This window comes from Muntiacus reevesi, chromosome 15 (genome assembly GCF_963930625.1).
Source record: "Muntiacus reevesi chromosome 15, mMunRee1.1, whole genome shotgun sequence".
Lineage (NCBI taxonomy): Eukaryota > Metazoa > Chordata > Mammalia > Artiodactyla > Cervidae > Muntiacus > Muntiacus reevesi.
Genome location: NC_089263.1, coordinates 32662406 through 32682259, shown reverse-complemented (window position 1 = coordinate 32682259; position 19854 = coordinate 32662406). Strand labels below are relative to the sequence as shown.

General features: G+C 47.0%; 1 protein-coding gene and 2 pseudogenes across 1 annotated transcript in view; 1 reads left to right on the top strand and 2 right to left on the bottom strand.

Annotated features, from left to right (window-relative positions):
• The window catches only part of LOC136147002 (mast cell protease 1A-like), a 124121-nt gene that overhangs the window by 99809 nt on the left and 4458 nt on the right, over window positions 1–19854 (bottom strand). The window lies entirely within an intron of this gene.
• On the top strand, window positions 1076–3581 carry LOC136147464 (cathepsin G-like; annotated as a pseudogene).
• Window positions 11977–19037, bottom strand: LOC136147463 (cathepsin G-like; annotated as a pseudogene).

The following is a 19854-nucleotide window of genomic DNA, read 5'->3' as shown; positions in this document are numbered from 1 at the left end:
TGGGGAGAGGATCCTTAACTTTCATAAGATTTTTCAAATGGGCTTATCACAATCCATAAAAGGTTGAGAACTGTATTGGCTTTCAATTCTGACATTGTTGCAAACATTTAGTGTATTGTAGGGCTTTCTGTGCCAACAGAGTCTTCCAAGTATTTTTAAGAGTGTCCAGCAGCCCCCTGTGTTACTCTACAGAACTCTCCCATCCTCTCCTCTCAATGGTGAGTGTCCCCTTCTTCATGTCTCACAGGTAGCACAGCAGTGAGGCGCCTCCTTTTTAGGAGCTAGCACCCGTGGAGCAGAGATGGGTTTAGGTTGATGGGTTATGATGGACAAATAGGATCTGAGATGTTTTTCCACAGGGTCTGAGGGCTGTCAACAAAATCAAGTCATTGGGCTTTTTCTTTAGGCAGGGAAGCTTCTGGGACACAAAAACATTCACCTCAGGAGGAGGCAGAAAAGTAGAAGCCGTCCCCAGTGTCGTGATTCACTGAGAGCTTGTTGGGGGCTCAAGTGACCTGAGAGAGAAATGGTCAGTGGCAGAGCCTCACTCTTCCTTTTCTTTCTCTGGCCGTGCCCTCCACCCCCCAGGAGCAGAGCTCCTCAGTGCACTTGACAGCTTCTAGAAAGAAGTGGGAGCAGCAAGGGTCTGGGTGAGGCTCAGGACCTGGGGGTGAAGACACACAGGTTCCATTCCCTGAGGGAGAAGGAGGAAGTAGACAGGTCCCAGCCTTGGTGCCTCTGAGGACATTATTGAATGTGGTGGGTTTGGGGTTCTGGGGCACAGTGCCCAGCACTCCCCCCGGTGCCCTGGGCTCTCTTTTATGTGGCTGGCACTGCCTCAGCAGCTGTGCGGGCTATTGAACTGAAGGCTTCAGTTACTGCCTTCCCCCAGGTCCCTGGCAGTTGGTGAGCAAGCCCCTTGGGCAGCTCTGGGTGATGAAACTTATCACTGCAGCAGGAGAATGGGACTTCGAGCCCCCACGCCCCACCTTCACCTTTCCTTCCTCTCCCAGGGGCTCAAAGTCTAGCTGGAGGAAGTAGGGGCAGCAACTGACTGGGCAGACTTGCTGGGAAGATGTGGCCGCTCCTGCTCCTGGTGGCCTTTCTCCTGTTCCCCAGGGCTCGGGCAGGTGAGTGACCATTCCCACCCTCAGGGGTCAAACTCCACTCCATAGACTCTGAAGCCAGACCACCCAGGCACTTGCTAGCCCTGTATCACTGGGCAGCTTGCATGAGTCCACAGTTTCTCAGCTTCAGATTCTGAGGGCAGAAATTATATCAAGCCTACCTGGAGAATCGCTATGAGAGTTAAGAGACGGAGTGCACATAAATCTCTCAGAACCACCCTGGCAGGTACTACCGGCTGTATAAATGTGCTCTCTGAACTGAGTTTGCAGCCCCTGTGTCAGAGCCTAGGAGATCAACATACAGCGATAGGGGGCCCATCAGCTCATCTCTAGATCCTTAAATTCATGAGCTGGACTCACAGGCATCTGGAAAGTTCCCTGAGGAAGAAAGTGCCACAGAACTTCAGGGACAGGCCCCTCCAGAGGGCTCTGGATTTGCCATCCCCACAGCAGAGAAACCCTCCTGTGAGGGAGCCTGCAGCTGGCCCTTCCTTCCGGGCAGGTGGGAGGGCGCTGAGGCTGGATTGAGAGCCAGCAGCACTTCCTGCAGGGTCCTGGAACCTCCCCCAATTCTGCACCCTGCAGAACCCATTCTCACCAACCACCAGCTCAGCCTGTCCCTGCAGCATCTCTCCTGCTCCCCAACTTCCAGTCTTTCTGGAGCCACCAAGCTGATGTTCACACACCTGCCAGTGCAGAGATAATCCTAGTGCTTCCTTCCAGGGCACATCATCGGAGGCCGAGAGGCCAGGCCCCATTTCCACCCCTACATGGCATTTATTCAGACCCTGACACCAGTGGGTCTGACCATTTGTTGGGGGTTCCTGGTGCCAGAAGACTGTGATGATGGCAGCTCGCTGCTTGGGAAGGTGAGAAATTAAAGAGCTTCTAGGCACCTGCAAAGCAGGTCCAGAAGAGTTCTTGAGAGGAGCCATTAAAGGTAGGTTTCTAGCAATGAATGGGTAAAAAAAGACCAGGAGAAGGCCTGTGTGAATGGAGAGAAAGGAGGATCTGATCAGAAAGAATAAGAGGGAGAGATGGAAGGTACACCATGGGGCTCAAATTGTGAATTCAAGCTCTTTTTCAATTTCTTGTAGGGGAGGCAAAATTTAAGGTCACTGAATTTCGCACCACCCCCATCTCAAAGCTGGGGAGACCTAAGGCATCAAGTTCAGCCCCAGAGCCCTCCTGTCTCCTGGTTCCCTTGGCTGAGGTCTCACTACCCTGGGCAGTCACTTGACCTGTACTGGGGACCATGGTTCCTGCAGCTCAAACCTACCTCTAGGCTCCCTTTCCTTTGCAGCCAAATAAATATCATCTTGGGGATCCACAGTGTCACCGCTTTTGAACGGACGCAGTTGCTCATTCCTGTTCCCAGACACATCCCCCACCCCAGATACAATCAGCAGAACAACCGGAACGACATCATGTTACTGCAGGTAACGACCCTCTGGTTCTTCAACTGGATGACTTTCTCCCAGCTTGGGGGGCTTCATGTGTCCTGGGACCATGGAGGGGGAATCAGGGCTGACTCCCAGGGTGGTGGTGGGCATGGGGTGAGCATACAGTCCCTGAGTGCCCGCACACTTCCTGCCAGCTGGCGTACAGAGTCAGACAGAATGAAGCCTTGAGGCTGGTAGCTCTGCCTCAGACAGAGGAAATGCTGGACCCTGGGACCCAGTGCACTGTGGCCGGCTGGGGCCTCACCGGACTGAACAGGAGAGCAGTCACACTCCAGGAGGTGCAGCTGACAATTCAGAGGGATGGAGAGTGTCACAGTCGCTTCGATTTCTACACTGGCCAAAAGCAGATCTGTGTGGGGGACCCAAGAGAGGGGAAGTCCACCTTCCTGGTGAGACAATATAGGGTCTGCTGACAGTGCCCGAGACAAGGGGCCCTAGGCAGAGTGGGCAGTGGGAACAGTTTCCTTATCTGTGGGGTCCACACCAAAGTGACATGGGGAGGGGAGAGGGGCTTTTCCCCATCCATCCAGTCGCTGGGGGAATAGGAGAGGTACCAGACATGCAGGATGTTCATGTGCAGTGTTTTCCTGGGGCCGGTGAAGGTACCTTGACCTGGGTTGTGCTGGAGAAGCAACCACAGTCAGGGCTGAAGCCCAGTGATGGGAACATTCAGAAGCTTTTCTTCTGCACCCCACCACCCTCCCATCTCACACACAGCCAGCACTGGAAGCAGCTCTCCTCAACCCCTGTCTTCTCTGAGGGTTGGGAGAGGGCAACAGGAGTGGGGAGTCCTGGAAAACGGAGTGTCCCTTCCCTCCTCTGCCTGTAGGGGGACTCCGGGGGCCCCCTCATGTGTAACAATGTGGCCCAGGGCATTGTCTCCTATGGAGACAGGATGGGGACCCCTCCAGCAGTCTTCACCAGAATTTCCAGGTTCCTGCCCTGCATAAGGAGAACAATGGGACGCTTCAAAGAGTGGAGACCAGAATGATATCCCTTGAGACTGAGTCTCCTTCTCTGGGGCAGAGCCCAGCTCCAGAGCAGATCCCAGAGCCTTAATAAACGTCCTCGTCTGGAGTGGAAATAACTGATTTCTAATATGTTCATTAAACATTATTTGTGCACAACAAAGTGTGCCAGGACTGAGGGTGAGCTTCATCAGGAAGATGGGGCCTCTTTCTCAGGTCTAGTGAATCCCTATTCCTACCGTCCTGGGGTCAGCATGAGCTTCTTCCCTGCTCCCAGCCACCCATTCCTCCACGTCCCTTCTACCCACAGCCTGGGGAGGGATGGAGGTACCTACCTCTCCCCAGAGTAAGGCTTTTTATTCTCTACCCACTAGAGTATTAAAGAGACTGCACACTAGGTATTAAAGTGTACCCCCAAACCACGTACCATTGGTGTGAGAAGGATGAGTTGGATAGGCAAACCAAAGGGACAACTGAAATTCTAAGCAAGCTCCAGTTTTACCCAGAGGGATGGGATGGGGAGGGAGGCGGGAGGGGGGATCGGGATGAGGAACACATGTAAATCTATGGCTGATTCATGTCAATGTACGGCAAAAACCACTACAATATTGTAAAGCAATTAGTCTCCAACTAATAAAAATAAATGAAAAAAAAAAATGAACACACTGGGAAACCAATAAAAAAAAAAAAAGTTCTAAGCGAGGCCCAATTTAATATATGGTGAATAATTCTCAAACCACTGGGAAACAACAAACTTTTAATAAGTGTCATTGAAACAAAACAGAACCACTGGGGAAAAAAGATACAGTTGGGTCCATACTTCTTACCATAATCCAAGATAACACTCAAATGGGATCAAAGATCTAAATGCTAAAAATCAAGCCATGCAAGTACTAGGAGAAAGAAAAAAGAAGATTTACTCTCTTAAAAATATCTAACAAACACCCATATCAAAGTTGCACTTTTCACAATGGCCAAGAGATGGGAGCAACCCAAGTGTCTATGGACAGCCAGAGTCTTTCTCCTAAATCCTTTCCCATATAAATCCTCACTATGCTGTAGACCGTTGTTCTCGTTTTCATTGTGATGAGAATCTCCTTCTGGGCTTGTTACTCTAAGATTAAACAAACCTCCACACAATATGTTGACTAAAATAAAATGCCTTTTACCCTGAAGATTAACCCATGACTAATACATCAATATTATACTGAAATAAAGGATTTCTGAGGTAACATAATTTAAACCCAAGCTTTTAACACCTTAAGATAACTGTAGAGAATCAGTTAGGAGGTTCTACATCCATCAAAATGATAACTATTCCTTGCAGTGTTACATTTCCCACCTGAATTCTTGCAGTTTCCATAATCTGAAATGGAATGATCCATACACACGCATCAAATCCAACTGGCTCTACACAGATATGCTTTGGTAAATTTGTCCGTTATGTTTATGGGTAGTTCCTGTCAAAAAATCATTTGCCTAAAGTTCAGGGTATGTCATTTCCCACAAAACATCATAGCGATAGTGTCTCAGGAGCACTGGGGAAGTGGTGCTGCTGGAATAAGCCAGGCCTCTGGGGACAAAGGGGCTTCCATTGTGGCTTGACTGGTAAAGAATCTGCCTGCAATGCGGGAGACCTGGGTTCATCCCTGGGTTGGGAAGATCCCCTTTAGAAGGGAAAGGCTACCCACTCCAGTATTCTGGCCTGGAGAATTCCATGGACTGTATAGTCCATGGGGTTGCAAAGAGTCAGACACGACTACACGACTTTCACTGAAGACAGGGACAGTCACTTACCTCCTCCAGCCCCAGGGGTTAGGAGATCGGCCAGGAAGAACAGGAGCAACAGTATCTTCTCTGAAAAGCTGAGCAGGTCTGAAGCGGCGTGCGAGTTCTCCTTTCAGGTTTTTTCAAGCCTGAGTTTAAAAGGGCAAGCTCAGTCACCACCAACTTGCTCCTGGTTCTATTGATTCTCAAGACATGAGCTTTCATCAGAAAAGTCTGTGTGGTGAGGGTGTTACAGGAGCTGCATTCTTAGGCCCTTGGTAGCATGGCCAAATTCATCTAGAGGAAGTCCCGATGGACTTTCTGAATAGAGAAAGGAGTTCGGAGGGCGGGGTGGGGCTGGTGGCATTAATCAGAAATGGTGTCCCCTTCCTCTAATTTTGATCCTCCAAAACCATAAATCTGACACCACCATGCCTTGAATTTGTCAATAGGTATCAAAAAGCAAACAACTATCCAATTATACTCTGTAGAACTTCACTTTTTTTTTTTTTTTGATAGCTGAAGAGGTTGTTGTTGTTATCTTTATAAATGCAAAATAACCAAGCAAAAGTCTTTCCTGGAACACATTAGGCAAGAGCCTAGCCGTCCATCAGCTTTTTGGTAGTTTCAGGTAACTGCAAACTGTTGGGGATGGGGTGAGGACCAGAGACTGCGGATGAAGTGGAGGTGGGGTGTCCTGGAAGGTAAGGTAGTGACAGAATAGAAGAGTTTGGATAGATGGGTTTGACAGACAAATGCGCCTGAATTTACTTATGGTCCAGTCCCAGGTAGCCCTTATAAATCCAATATTTTTCTCAACTTGTTGATATTTCGAAGATTTAAAAGACCCCAATATTAAAGTAGTTGGGAAGCAGGTAGTAACAGCAAGAGGATAAACAAAGCTTCGTCGTTCATTCTAAGTTTTCCGGGTCACTCCTGTCCCTCCTGGCCCAGGTAATGTGGGTTCCAGGAAAGACCATCATGTGACCATACCCCAGGTAATGTGGGTTCCAGGAAAGACCATATGCTTGAGCATATTTGCTCAAGCAGTTCTCTGCACACGGGTGTGTAAGTGTTGTCAGCCTTAAGGGCAAGATTCAAGCTATGATTCTACTTAGAATACATGCAATCAGACAAACAGTTTAAATTACTTTTATTTGTTCCTTTATAATTTAATATAGATATGAGAAGACTTTGGAATCTTATCTCAAACTGGACATAATGTTTAAAATACTTTGTGTGTATTGGCTCAGGACTTACCCATAAGAAGGAATATGTATCTTCTCGTTTCAACCCACTGTCCCAGACATGACAGTTAAAAGGGATACATGGCTTCTTACCTTTGATGGTTTACCTCTCTTCCCCACCACCAATTTGCAAACCTCAAGTATGCTCATCAATGTTGTAGTAATTTATTAAACCACTGTGTTGACACATTGGGCTTTAATGTACCTATAAAATACTATTTACAATTTTTGGAGAAGTATAGAAAATCAAGGAGGATAAATTATCATTTTAGCCCAAAGCAGGTGTTTATCATTTTAATGCATCTTGTCACATAGAACCATGAGAGTTTTCACAATTTCTGTAGCTGGTTTCCTGTGCATTTGGCAGTGCCATCACATTTTTCTGACAGCTTTCCTCTGAGCTATTTGGACTCCACCTTGGACTACACTTCCACCCCACACATGGCTCAGGCCTCCCTTCTCCAGGGCTCCCCATGGAACCACATAATGTTGATCAGCAATTTCTCTCTGTTCTCCTTCTCACCACCTCCTCCTGTCTCACCTGACTCACATCTAGCTCTGCTGCTTGGACCAAGGGCAGAAGGCACCTGTGTCTGAGCTTGGCTATTATCCCAGGAAAGTAGCTGGCTGCCCCTGTGAAGTCATCACTAACAAATCTGGAATTGCTTTAGGACTTTTCAGTGAACAGAAGCAAAAAAAGAATAAAAATGAATAGAGTATCAGATGTGGGGGACACTACATGCAACTTACAAGTAGGGAGTACCAGAAGGAGAGGAGACAGAGCAAGGAGCAGGAAAAGAAGTAAAGAGGGAATCTGAGAGGGAATGGATATGTGTATAGGATGGCTGAGTCACTCTGCTGTGACTGAGAAATCACATTATTAATCAACTTTCCTCCAACACAGGGCTTCCCTGGTGGCTCTGTGGTAAAGAAGCCTTGCCTACCAATGAAGGAGATGCAGGTTCGATCCCTGGGTTTGGAAAATGCCCTGGAGGAGGAAACGGCAACCCATTCCAGTGTTCTTGCCTTAAAAATGGACAGAGAAGCCTGGCCAGCTGGGTCCATGGGGTCACAAAAGAGTCAGACACAACTAAGCATGCCCATGCATGCATACTCCATTAGAAAGTAAAAAGCTGAAAAATTTTGAATAAATAATGAAATTTCGCAATATTGATGAAAAACTGTGAGGCATTAACGTTCAAAACCAAGAAACTCAGTGAACTCCAAGTAGGATAGAGTATCAATATCATAGAAGAACAGGTGTGATTTCCCCCTCTCCTCCTTTCTTTCTATCCTAGATCTCATCATTTTATTTCCAGCCCAGCCCTCTCTTCACATAGCACCTCTGGCTTATGCTCTCCTACAGCTTCTCCTTTTGTGCTATGTTCACGCATGAGAAATGCTGGGGTGGAGCTACTTCTGGGGTCTATGACGTCCTTCAGACACGGGGCCTCTTCAGGGAAAAGTAACTCCAACAATGCTGTCTGTGTGCAGAAGAGGTAGCTGCCCACTTTCTCCAAATAGCGTCTTCTACTATTAACACTTTTTAAGAGGAATTACAAGAAATTCTTTCTTTAAATTACTTTTTAAATTCTAGTAAACTATACATAATAGAAAATTTACCTATACCAGTTTTAAGTGTGCAGTTCAGTGGCATTAAGTCCATGAGCATCACTGTGCAACCGCCACTGTTATCCATCTTAAAAAAAATGTTCCCCTTCCCAAATTGAAACTCTTAACCTGCTAAGTAGTAATCCCCCATTACCCCTTCCCGGCAGCCCCTGGGAATCACCATTTTACTTTGTATCCCATGAATTTGCAAGAGATCCTTATATAAATGCAAGAGCCTTGAGCATGATCACATTGTCAGTCTTGAACCTCATTTATCACTTACACCTTAATAGGTAGCAGGTAAAACCTGTGCAAACAGACTGTCAGAGAAAAGGGATGGAGAGGGAGCTGCGGAGGGGGCAAGTCATCACAAACAAGCCTGCCTGTCTTCATACAGCCCCCAAGAACCAGGTTGAAGCCAAGGTTCCTCCTACCTTTTCCTGCATGTGTACAGGTAGGCTAGAGACGCCTTGCTCTCCAAACTTTGGGCCATCTTGTATGCTAGAAAAAGCAGTGAGAAGCAAATATCCTCGCTCATGTGGGACAACTGAAAGATAGCCAAAGCCTGATGAGGGCATCTGTTCTTGTTTTCAAGCAAAGAATAGCCCAGTTCAAAATGATCGCCCCCACCTGGGCATTCTTCTCTAGCCTTTCTACAAACCACATGTATTGAGAAGAATGGAGGATGCAGCGGAAATATTTGTGGAATTGCTTCCAGAAACCACAGCCCTAGTCCTGATCCTGAGGTTTGAGAAAACTCAATGTGTGGCTTGGTCTGGGAGGTCCCAGTCTTTGACTTGGAGTAGAATTTCCACAAGAGAGGATCCTGGGAGGTGAATGGACTCCTGAATATCTTTAGGAGAATAGATGAAGAGCTCCTGATGCTGATGCTGCTAAGTCGCTTCAGTCGTGTCCGACTCTGTGCAACCCCATAGACGGCAACCTGCCAGGCTCCGCCATCCATGGGACTCTCCAGGCAAAAACACTGGAGTGGGTTGCCACTTCCTTCTCCAATGCATGAAAGTAAGAAGTGAAAGTGAAGTCGCTCAATCTTGTCCGACTCTTTGCGACCCATGGATTGCAGCCTACCAGGCTCCTCCATCCATGGGATTTTCCAGGCAAGAGTACTGGAGTGGGTTGCATTGCCTTCTCGAGATGAAGAGCTAGAGGTGTTCTTTTTGTCAGAAGAAGAGAGTTACACTGAGAGGACTCTAGACATAATAGCTCCCCTAAATTAAGGACTGTCAGACTGCCTGAGGTGATTTCTTCCTGTGGTTCCGGAGCTGGGACAGAAGAAGTAAAAGAAAGAAAAGTGATGATTAATATTTATTGAAATCTTTTTACACACCAGGTATTTGGAAGGAATTTGTAATGTACTGTGTCATTTTATCCTCAGAATTCTTTAGGGATTCCTTAATCCAGAGATGACAAAGGAACTCTCATAGAGTTTAAATAACTTGACAAGTCAGAGTAACACAGAGATTCCAGAAGAAACTCAAGTTAGTCAAACACTAAAATTCACTGAGGTGTATGGATGACTAGAAAGCCCCAGGGAGACAGACTTCATTTCAGAGAAAAAGATGGGATAACCTAGACCAAGACCTAGACCAAGCCATGGGATGCAGATAGATGCAGGCTGAATGGTCTTGTGGCCAATGGGACAGGGAGAAAATAGAAAAACAATACCTTCTGATTGAGAGAGGGCTGGCTAGTACTGAGAGATCAGAGTCCAGTGCCTGTGGAGAACACAACAAGGAATATTTCCCTTAGGTAAGCTTCGGACCCATGCCAAACTTCTGCTGCTGAGATTTACTTAATAGGAGAGGGTGCTAAGCTGGGAGAGGTGGTGGACCTGACTTTTGGGATGGTCAAGAAGAGAATTGTCCCCTGGAAGTGACCATGGTGAGGTCTGTAGAAACCTTTCCAGCTAAAGGCAGGCAGCTGCCTTGAAGGGGTTCAATAGCTGGAAGATCCTTAGGTGGGGAGATGGGTCTGCACTGGGAGTTTCCTAAGGACTGAGTTGTGACTTGGGTGGTGCTCTGGGGCTCAAAGTAAATGTCACTGAGCTTAGGAGGGACTGTATGGGGACTCTTCCACTGCTCTCGCCTCCCCCTTCCACCATCAAGTATTCTTACCACCTGGCAATGCAAACATTTAATAATGAGGTTGTTTTCCCCTAGAACATACAAGCAAGACATAATTCCTATGGGTGGGTGGTAGCAAATACAGGGAAAAAATGACTGATTACTTTCAGAGATGTATCACTGATTAAAATTTTGTTGATAAATGACTCACACAGAATATTACGCAAATGGCCTTCTGGCAAGATATATCTATAAAAATATGAACACATTTACCGAAGCATTTTTGCATATATCAGTTGGATTTGATGTGTGTTCAGTGATTACTCAAGATTATGGATACTGCAAAAATTCAGGTGGGAAATGTCACGCAAGGAGTAATTAATATTTTTGAAGATATATTTGTTTATTTTTGGCTGCACTGGCTCTTTGTTGTCACACGCGGGCTGTCTCTAGTTGCGGCGAGTGGGGGCGACTCTTTGTTGCAATGCACAGGTTTCTCACTGTGGTGGCCTCTCTTGTTGCAGAGCATGGATTTAAGTATGTGGGTTTCAGTAGCTGCGGTGCACAGACTTAGTTACGCCGCGCCATGTGGGATCTTCCCAGACCAGGGATCAAACCATTGTTCCCTGCATTGGCAGGCAGACTCTTAACCACTAGACCATCAGGGAAACACAGTTAACATTTTGATGACTATAGAAGAACCTCCAGTTGATTCTTTATAGTTACCCTAAAGTGTTAAAACATGGTTTAAAACTATGTGACTTCAGAAATATATTATTTGAATATAATATTGGTGTATTAGTCACAGGCTAATCTTTACAGTAAAAGTCATGTTATTTTAGCCAACATATTATGTGGAGTTGTGTATAATTGTCGAGTAACAAACCCAGAAGGAGACCCTCATCACATGGAAATGAGAACATTGATCTACAGCACAGTGGGTTGGTGTGGAAAAGGGTTTAGGAGAAAGACTCTCTCCATAGACACTTGGGTTGTTTCTATCTCTTGGCCATTGTGAATAGCACAGCTTTGATATGGGTGTTTGTTAGATATATTTAGGAAAGTAAAATTTTTTCTTTCTTCTATTTCTCCTATGGTTGATATTTTCATTTAGATCTTTGATCCCATTTGGGTATTATTTAGGTTTATGATGAGATGTAGACCCAATTTTATCTTTTTTCCCAAATGACAATTTGTTTCATTGCAATCTATTAAAAATTCATTGTTTTCCAGTGATTTGCACTGCCACATTTATTCTTAAATTGAGCCTCGTATGGAATTTCAATTGTTCCTTTGTGTTTATGTCCTACCCAGGCCAATGGCATGTGGTTCTCACGTACCTAAGGGGGTGTCTCTGGTAGACTGGAGAGCAAGGAACCTTACTCTGGGAAGAGGTAGGTCCCTCCATCCATCCCCACGCTGTGGGTAGAGGGGACACAGAGGAATGGATGGCTTGGAGGAGAGAAGAAGCTCCTGCTGACCCTTGGATGCTAGGAATTGGGATTCACTTGTCCTGAGAAAGAGGCCCCATCTTCCTCATGAAGATGAAGTATATCCTCAGTCCTGGCATACTTTGTTGTACACGAATCATGTTTAATGAACACATTAGATATCAGTCATTTCCACTCCAGACTAGGATGTTTATTAAGACTCTGGGAACTGCCCTGGAGCTGGGCTCTGCCCCAGAGGAGAGTCAGTCTCGTGGGATGTCACTCTGGTCTCCACTCTTTGAAGCCTCTCATTGATCTCCTTATCTAGGGCAGGAAGCTGGAAATTCTGGTGAAGACTGCTGGCGGGGTCCCCATCCTGTCTCCCTAGGAGACAATGCCCTGAGCCACATTGTTCCACACGAGGGGGCCCCCGGAGTCCCCCTACAGGCAGAGGAGGGAACGGACACTCAGTTTTCCAGGACTCCCCACTCCTGTTGCCCTCTCTCAACCCTCAGAGAAGATGGGGGTTGAGGAGAGCTCCTTCCAGTGCTGGCTGTGTGTGAGATGGGAGGGTGGTGGGGTGCAGAAGAAAAGCTTCTGAATTTTCCCATCACTGGGCTTCAGCCCTGACTGTGGTTGCTTCTCCAGCCCAACCCAGGTCAAGGCCCCTTCACTGGCCCCAGGAAAACACTGCACATGAACATCCTGTGTGTCTGGTCCTTCTCCTATTCCCCCAGAGACTGGATGGATGGGGGAAAGCCCCCACCCATCCCTCTGATCTAGGCCCCAGACTGCAGCCATGGGAAATCTGTCCCACTGCCCGGTCTGCCCAGGGTTCCCTGTCAGTGTTGGCAGATGCGTGGTCTTACCACAAAGGCAGACTTCCTCTGTCTCGGGTCCCCCACACAGATCTGTGTTTGGCCATTGTATGAGATGAAGCGTCTACTGCACAACCTATCCCTCTGCACCCTCAGCTGCGCACACTGGAGCGTGTCTGTTCTCGTGTTCAGACCAGTCAGGCCGTCAGCCCCATCGGCCACGGTGCACTGGATCCCAGGCCTGAGTCTGTTCTGAGTCTGAGGCAGAGGCACCGGCCTCACGAATTGATTACGCTGGACTCTGTTCGCCAGCTGACAAGAAGCGGGCAGGCACTGAGGGACTGTCTATTCTACACTCTCCCCATGCCCCCCACCACCCTGGGGGTCTGCCCGGCTTCCCCACTCCCTGTCCCAGGACACAGGAAGGCCCCCACCACCCTGGGATTCTGCCCGGCTTCCCCTCCTCCCTGATCCCAGGACACTGGAAGCCCCCAGGCTGGGAACGAGCCGCCCAGCTGAAGAACCAGAGGGTGGGTACCTGCAGTAACATGATGTCATTGCTGTGGCTCTGCGGACTGTACCCGGGGTGGGGGACGGGTCTGAGCACAGGGATGCGTTGCTGCGTGCCTTCCAGTGTCCTGATGTTGTGGGCCCCCAGGATGACATTGATTTGGCTGCAAAGGAAAGAGAGCCTAGAGGTAAGGTCTGAACCACGGGAACTGTGTTTCGCAATACAAGTCAAGTGAATACCCAGGGTTGACAGACCTCAGCCGAGGGAACAAAGACAGCAGGGCTATGGGGCTGAACTTTGTGCCCTGGGTCTCCCCAGCCTTGGGCCGGAGGTGGTAGAGGACATAGTGATTTTGAATTTTGCCTCCCCAACAAGAGATTGCAAAAATAACTTGAAGTCATAATTTGAGCCCCAGAGCAAAGGTTTCAACTCTCCCTCTTGTTCTTTTTAATCAAGTCCTCCTCCATTCACACTGGCCTGCTTCTTGTCTGCCAAGCTCTACATGGTCTTTTTCTTTTCACCCACTCGTGGCTAGAACCCTTCTTTCAGTGACTCCTCTCGTGAGCCCTTCTGGACCTGCCTTGCTGGCGCCCAGAAGTCCCTTAAGTCCTCACCTACCCGGGCAGTGAGCTGCTGTCATCACAAAGTCTTCACACACCAGGAACCCCCCTCAAACTTTCAGACCTACTGGAGTTCAGATCTGAATAAATGCCATGTAGGGGCGGGAATGGGACCTGGCCTCTCGGCCTTCGATGATGTGCCCTGGAAGGAAGCACTAGGATTATCTCTGCACTGGCAGGTGTGTGAACATCAGCTTGGTGGCTCCAGAAAGACTGGAAGTTGGGGAGCAGGAGAGATGCTGCAGGGACAGGCTGAGCTGGTGGTTGGTGAGAATGGGTTCTGCAGGGTGCAGAATTGGGGGAGGTTCCAGGACCCTGCAGGAAGTGCTGCTGGCTCTCGATCCAGCCTCAGCGCCCTCCCACCTGCCCGGAAGGAAGGGCCAGCTGCAGGCTCCCTCACAGGAGGGTTTCTCTGCTGTGGGGATGGCAAATCCAGAGCCCTCTGGAGGGGCCTGTCCCTGAAGTTCTGTGGCACTTTCTTCCTCAGGGAACTTTCCAGATGCCTGTGAGTCCAGCTCATGAATTTAAGGATCTAGAGATGAGCTGATGGGCCCCCTATCGCTGTATGTTGATCTCCTAGGCTCTGACACAGGGGCTGCAAACTCAGTTCAGAGAGCACATTTATACAGCCGGTAGTACCTGCCAGGGTGGTTCTGAGAGATTTATGTGCACTCCGTCTCTTAACTCTCATAGTGATTCTCCAGGTAGGCTTGATATAATTTCTGCCCTCAGAATCTGAAGCTGAGAAACTGTGGACTCATGCAAGCTGCCCAGTGATACAGAGCTAGGAAGTGTCTGGGTGGTCTGACCTCAGAGTCTATGAGGTAGAGTTGGGCCCCTGAGGGTGGAAACAGTCACTCACCTGCCCGAGCCCTGGGGAACAGGAGAAAGGCCACCAGGAGCAGGAGCGGCCACATCTTCCCAGCAAGTCTGCCCAGTCAGTTGCTGCCCCTACTTCCTCCAGCTAGACTTTGAGCCCCTGGGAGAGGAAGGAAAGGTGAAGGTGGGGCCTGGGGGCTCGAAGTCCCATTCTCCTGCTGCTGTGATAAGTTTCATCACCCAGAGCTGCCCAAGAGGCTTGCCCACCAACTGCCAGGGACCTGGGGGAAGGCAGTAACTGAAGCCTTCAGTTCAATAGCCCGCACAGCTGCTGAGTCAGTGCCGGCCACAGAAATGGGAGCCCAGGGCACCGGGGGGAGTGCTGGGCACTGAGCCCCAGAACCCCAAACCCACCACATTCAGTGATGTCCTCAGAGGCACCAAGGCTGGGACCTGTCTACTTCCTTCTTCCCTCTCGGGGAATGGAACCTGTGTGTCTTCACCCCCTGGTCCTGAGTCCCACCCAGACCCTTGCTGCTCCCACTTCTTTCTAGAAGCTCTCAAGAGCCCTGAGTAGCTCTGATCCTGGGAGGGTGGAGGGCACGGCCAGAGAAAGAAAAGGAAGAGTGAGGCTCTGCCACTGACCATTTCTCTCTCAGGTCACTTGAGCCCCCAACAAGCTCTCAGTGAATCACGACACTGGGGACGGCTTCTACTTTTCTGCCTCCTCCTGAGGTGAATGTTTTGTGTCCCAGAAGCTTCCCTGCCTAAAGAAAAAGCCCAGTGACTTGATTTTGTTCACAGCCCTCAGAACCTGTGGAAAAGCATCTCAGATCCTATCCATCCATGATAGGCCCATCAGCCTAAACCCATCTCTGCACCACGGGCGCTAGCTCCTAAGAACGAGGCACCTCACTGCTGTGCTCCCTGTGAGACATGAAGAAGGGGACACTCACCATTGAGAGGAGAGGACGGGAGAGTTCTGCAGAGTAACACAGGGGGTTGGCAGACACACGTAAAATACTTGGAAGACACTGTGTTGCCTCAGAAAGCCCTACAGCAAGGTTAAAGTTTTGCCAAAATGTCAGAATTGAATTCTAATTATTCTCAGCCTTTTGTGGATTGTTTAAGGCCACTTGAAAATCTTATGAAAGTTAAAGATCCTCTATGCATATATAAATACCTGCAGGTTATCACTTATTCTCAGAGCTGCAAAGAACTTAATCCTTTCTCTAATGCATGGTTTATGCTTGCAACCTTTGAATATAGGAGAATTTCTTTATACACTCATCATTGTAAAAATAGAGTATATTATACAGATATTGTATTAATATTAATATTGTATATTATACAGATATAAGAAGCACTAACCATCAATAATAATGGATGAGTTCATCTACACTAAATATGTGTTGGGTGTAACTTATAGGTCATTGGGAAGCCAGTAATTTTGAAAATCAGCAGTAAAGAATCTGCCTTCTAATGCAGGAGACACAAGAGACATAGGTTCAAAAAAGAAAAAAGAGAGAGAGACATGCGTTCAATCCCTGGGTAGAGAAGACTCCCTGGAGAAGGAAAGGGCAAACCACTGCAGTATTCTTGCATGGAAAATTCCATAGACAGAGGGGCCTGGCTGGTGGCAGTCCACAGGACTACGAGTCAGACCCAGCTGAGCAACTGAACAGCAACACATGAAAATGACAAATCCTTAGAAAATGTAACCTAATGAAACATACTCAAGAAGTTTGAATTTTCCTATGAATGTTAAATAATTTGATTCAGTTTTCAAAAATAGTCCATCAAGGACAGTCCCAGGCTCATAGGGATTCACTGGAAATCTGAGAATAAAAGTTCCAAGAATGATATACAATTTCTGCTGGCAAGGAGATGCTAAACATCTCCATTATGAGACTAGCAAAATCTAGATACCAAACCCAGTGATGACAATATAGGAGAGGAACATTACAGGCTAATGTTATTCCAGTATTGATGTAAGTCAAATCGGTCAATAAGCAAAAACATTAGATCATTTCTAATTTGGGTTTTTCTGAGGATGAGTTGCTTTTCATTCAACAAACAATTACTGTATATATGTTTCTCCCCTTCCAACACCTGTTGCTTTCCTGATTATCAGTTTGGAGTGTGTCTAATTAATAAAGTTATAGCTGAAGTCTTTAAAAAAAACATACAGTTGCTATAACAACATGTTGTTTGATGAAAGAAAAAACACCAAATGATAATTCAACTGAAGGGGGAAAAGGCATGTACTAAAATTCACTATTATTTTAAAAAATTCTTAGCAAAATAGGAACAATAAAGAGGCTCTTTATTCTGATAAAACGTCTCTGCAAAAATCCCGTACCCATCATTATACTTAATGATGAAGTATTGACTGTTTTTCCATTTGAGAGCAAAACAATACAAGGTCATACAGATTGCCATAATCATCATTTCTCTTCAACATTATATGAGAGATTTTAGCCAGTACAGTTAAGCAGGAAATAGAAGGAAAGCTTCTATTTATAGATATAAGGACAGGAAAGAGGAAATAAAACTGAATATTTGAGATATAGTATACATCGAGAATGCCGAAGAATTTCCAGACCCATTATTATGATTACTAAGAGAGTTTGACAAATTTTCTAGGCACAGAATCAATTAAATATTAGCTATATTCTATATACATGGTAATACTGTCAGAAAATGAAATATGAAAAAAAATTTAAAGCATGAAAATTGTCATATAAATAAATATAAACCTAAAGAAAAGACATGGTGAAAATTATAAAACTTTATTAAGAGACACTTACAAGATTTAAACAGAAAGATATTTCATGTTCATGTTTGGAAGAGAAAATATTTTTAAAATGTCATTTCTCCAAAAAGTGATCTATAGATTCACTGCACCCAAGAGGTATTTCATAGCACTTACTTGGTTCTAAATAGACATGGAAAATAGATGTAGAAAAACCCATGACCAAAAATAGTCAAGTAGTCCTAAAGAATGAGAACAAGATGGTAGGTCTTGCTTCAACAAATGAAGTCATAGTAATGAAGATTGTGTGGCATTGATGGAGCATAGGGATATAGACTAATGGACAAGAAAAAGAGACCACACACATATTGGGTCAATGATACACACATATCAAGGGCTACCCAGGTGGCTCAACAGTAAAGAATCCACCAAATAATGCAGAAGACCCAGGTTCAATCCCTGGACCGGGAAGATCCCATGGAGAAGGAAATGACAACCCACTCCAGATTTCTTACCTGGAAAATCCCATGAAGAGAGGAGCCTGGTGGGCTATAGCCCATGGGGTCCCAAAAGTCAGACTTGACTTAGTGATTAAATAATGACACATATATCAAACATGGTTTATGATAGAGGTTTTATGGCAGAGAATGAGGAAAAGACTATCTTTTCCCCTCCTCAATAAGTGGTGCTAGGACAATAAATGGCACTATGGTGTCTTATAAGGCACATCTTTCTACAAGGAAAGAAAATCACTTGGCCCTGCGGCACCCTCTCCTGCTCCTTGACGCTGTGGCCCCAGGGTGATGCTGACTGAGCTGCAGAGAGCAGAGCAGGGGTGTGAGGAGCGTGGAGTCACAGGAGATGCGGCCCAGGAGCCGATACGGGTGGCAATCTCAGGGCAGGGCTGCAGCTGAGGGGACACTGGGGTGACAGACAGCCCTGGGGGCGTGACACTGTGTCTTGTGCTTTTCAGTGACAAGAGTGCAGGGCTTCTGGGGGCTTTCTCAGGAATATTGTGAAATTAGTGTGAGTTTGCACTAGGAGCTTATAGAGGTAGATTTTGTAAAACCCTCATGTCCTCGAGCCTAATGCATCCCAGGATCTCAGTAAATGTTTTTTTGGCTGCACGAGTGAATGGCTTCCTATTAGCTTTTGGCTGAGATTGGTTGGGATAGTACTGGTGGGATTCAAGACCACAGGGATGGGGGAGGGCACTGCTAAAGACAGTGGGGCAGCTTCGGGCCTGAGAGGCAAGGGGAGCTGGGGCAGAAAACGGACTTCTTGGGGCCTGGAGAAGAGTCAAGGCACCTAGAGAGCTCTGGGTGATGTCACCTAGCCACTTCTGATCAATCAGCCTGGACTTCTCTCCTAGCAGGAGTGAAGGGTGAGGGGCACTGAGAAGTCTTCTCTGGTTCTTAACTGGGTCCACCAAACACTCCCAAACTGTGGATGGTTTGTCTGAGTTGTCCCTTCCTGGCTGGACTGAGGGATTCTACTTACTCGTGTTTTTTAGCTTCACATCCTCTGCCAATGCACAACCCACTTTCCTGGTGGTGAGAGAGAGTCTGAGACCCATGAAAGCTCTTACTGAAAATCTTTCTTCCAGCCTGCCATCCCTCCTTGCTGAGTGTCTGTGTGGCATCAAACTTGTAGTCTTGGTTGGGATGGGAGCTGGTTCAGAAATTGGAGCTGAGCAGAGGGTCAGGACTGCAGGAGGTTTAGTGAGATGGGTTCTGCCCTCAGGAATGGGGACAGTCACTCACCTGTCCCAGCCCAGGAGGCAGAAGAAAGGCCATCAGGAGCAGGAGTGGCTGCATCTTCCAGAAGGTCTGCCCACATCACAGCTGCTGGGGTTTCTCCCTTCCAGACACAAAGGATAGAGGAAGGAAAGAGGGGAGGTTCAGTGACCCCCAGACCTCCCAGAGCTGTGCACCCCCAGCCAGGTGTGAGCACGCCACATGTGCCCATGTTCTCTGCTGTGAGATAGGTGAGAACGGCAGTCACCACACTTGCTCTCCCACTGCAGAGTCACAAAGCAAGAGGAAGCACAAGAAAGTGGAGGCTGGGGTGCAGTCAGTGTTACCAAGTCTAGGCTCCCTGCTATACAGAAGGTCAGTAAACAGAGAGGTGAGTTGTTTGGGCGAGGAATAGTGACTCTACTTGGAAAGCCAGCAGACCAAGAAGATGGTGGACTTGTGTCCCAAGGAACCATCTTGCCTGAGTTAGAATTCAGGCTTCTTTTACACTATGATAAGAGGAGGGAGTAGCACCAAACATTTCTTGGTTCCTGTCAGCCTCCAGCGAGGATGTGTCGGTTTCTTCTATCCTGCAGTCTTTCTTTGGTGGGCCTGACCAGGATGTGTCCTGTGTTGTAAACAAAGGCATTTTAGCTTAATGCTCATTACTTGGGAGGCAGGATTCCAGAGATGGGTCATCATGTATAATTAAAACTTGTATTCAACACCTCATTAGTCATTAATCTAATAGATGGCAAGGATTCTTCCATAATGGAGCAGTAGAGGGGCTGGACTCCAGGAGCACCTCAGTGACTGAATCAAGATTGTCTCCATGTTTATCTATTTTTTTTCCATATATTTTTAATAGTTGGAGGCTAATTACTTTACAATATTGTAG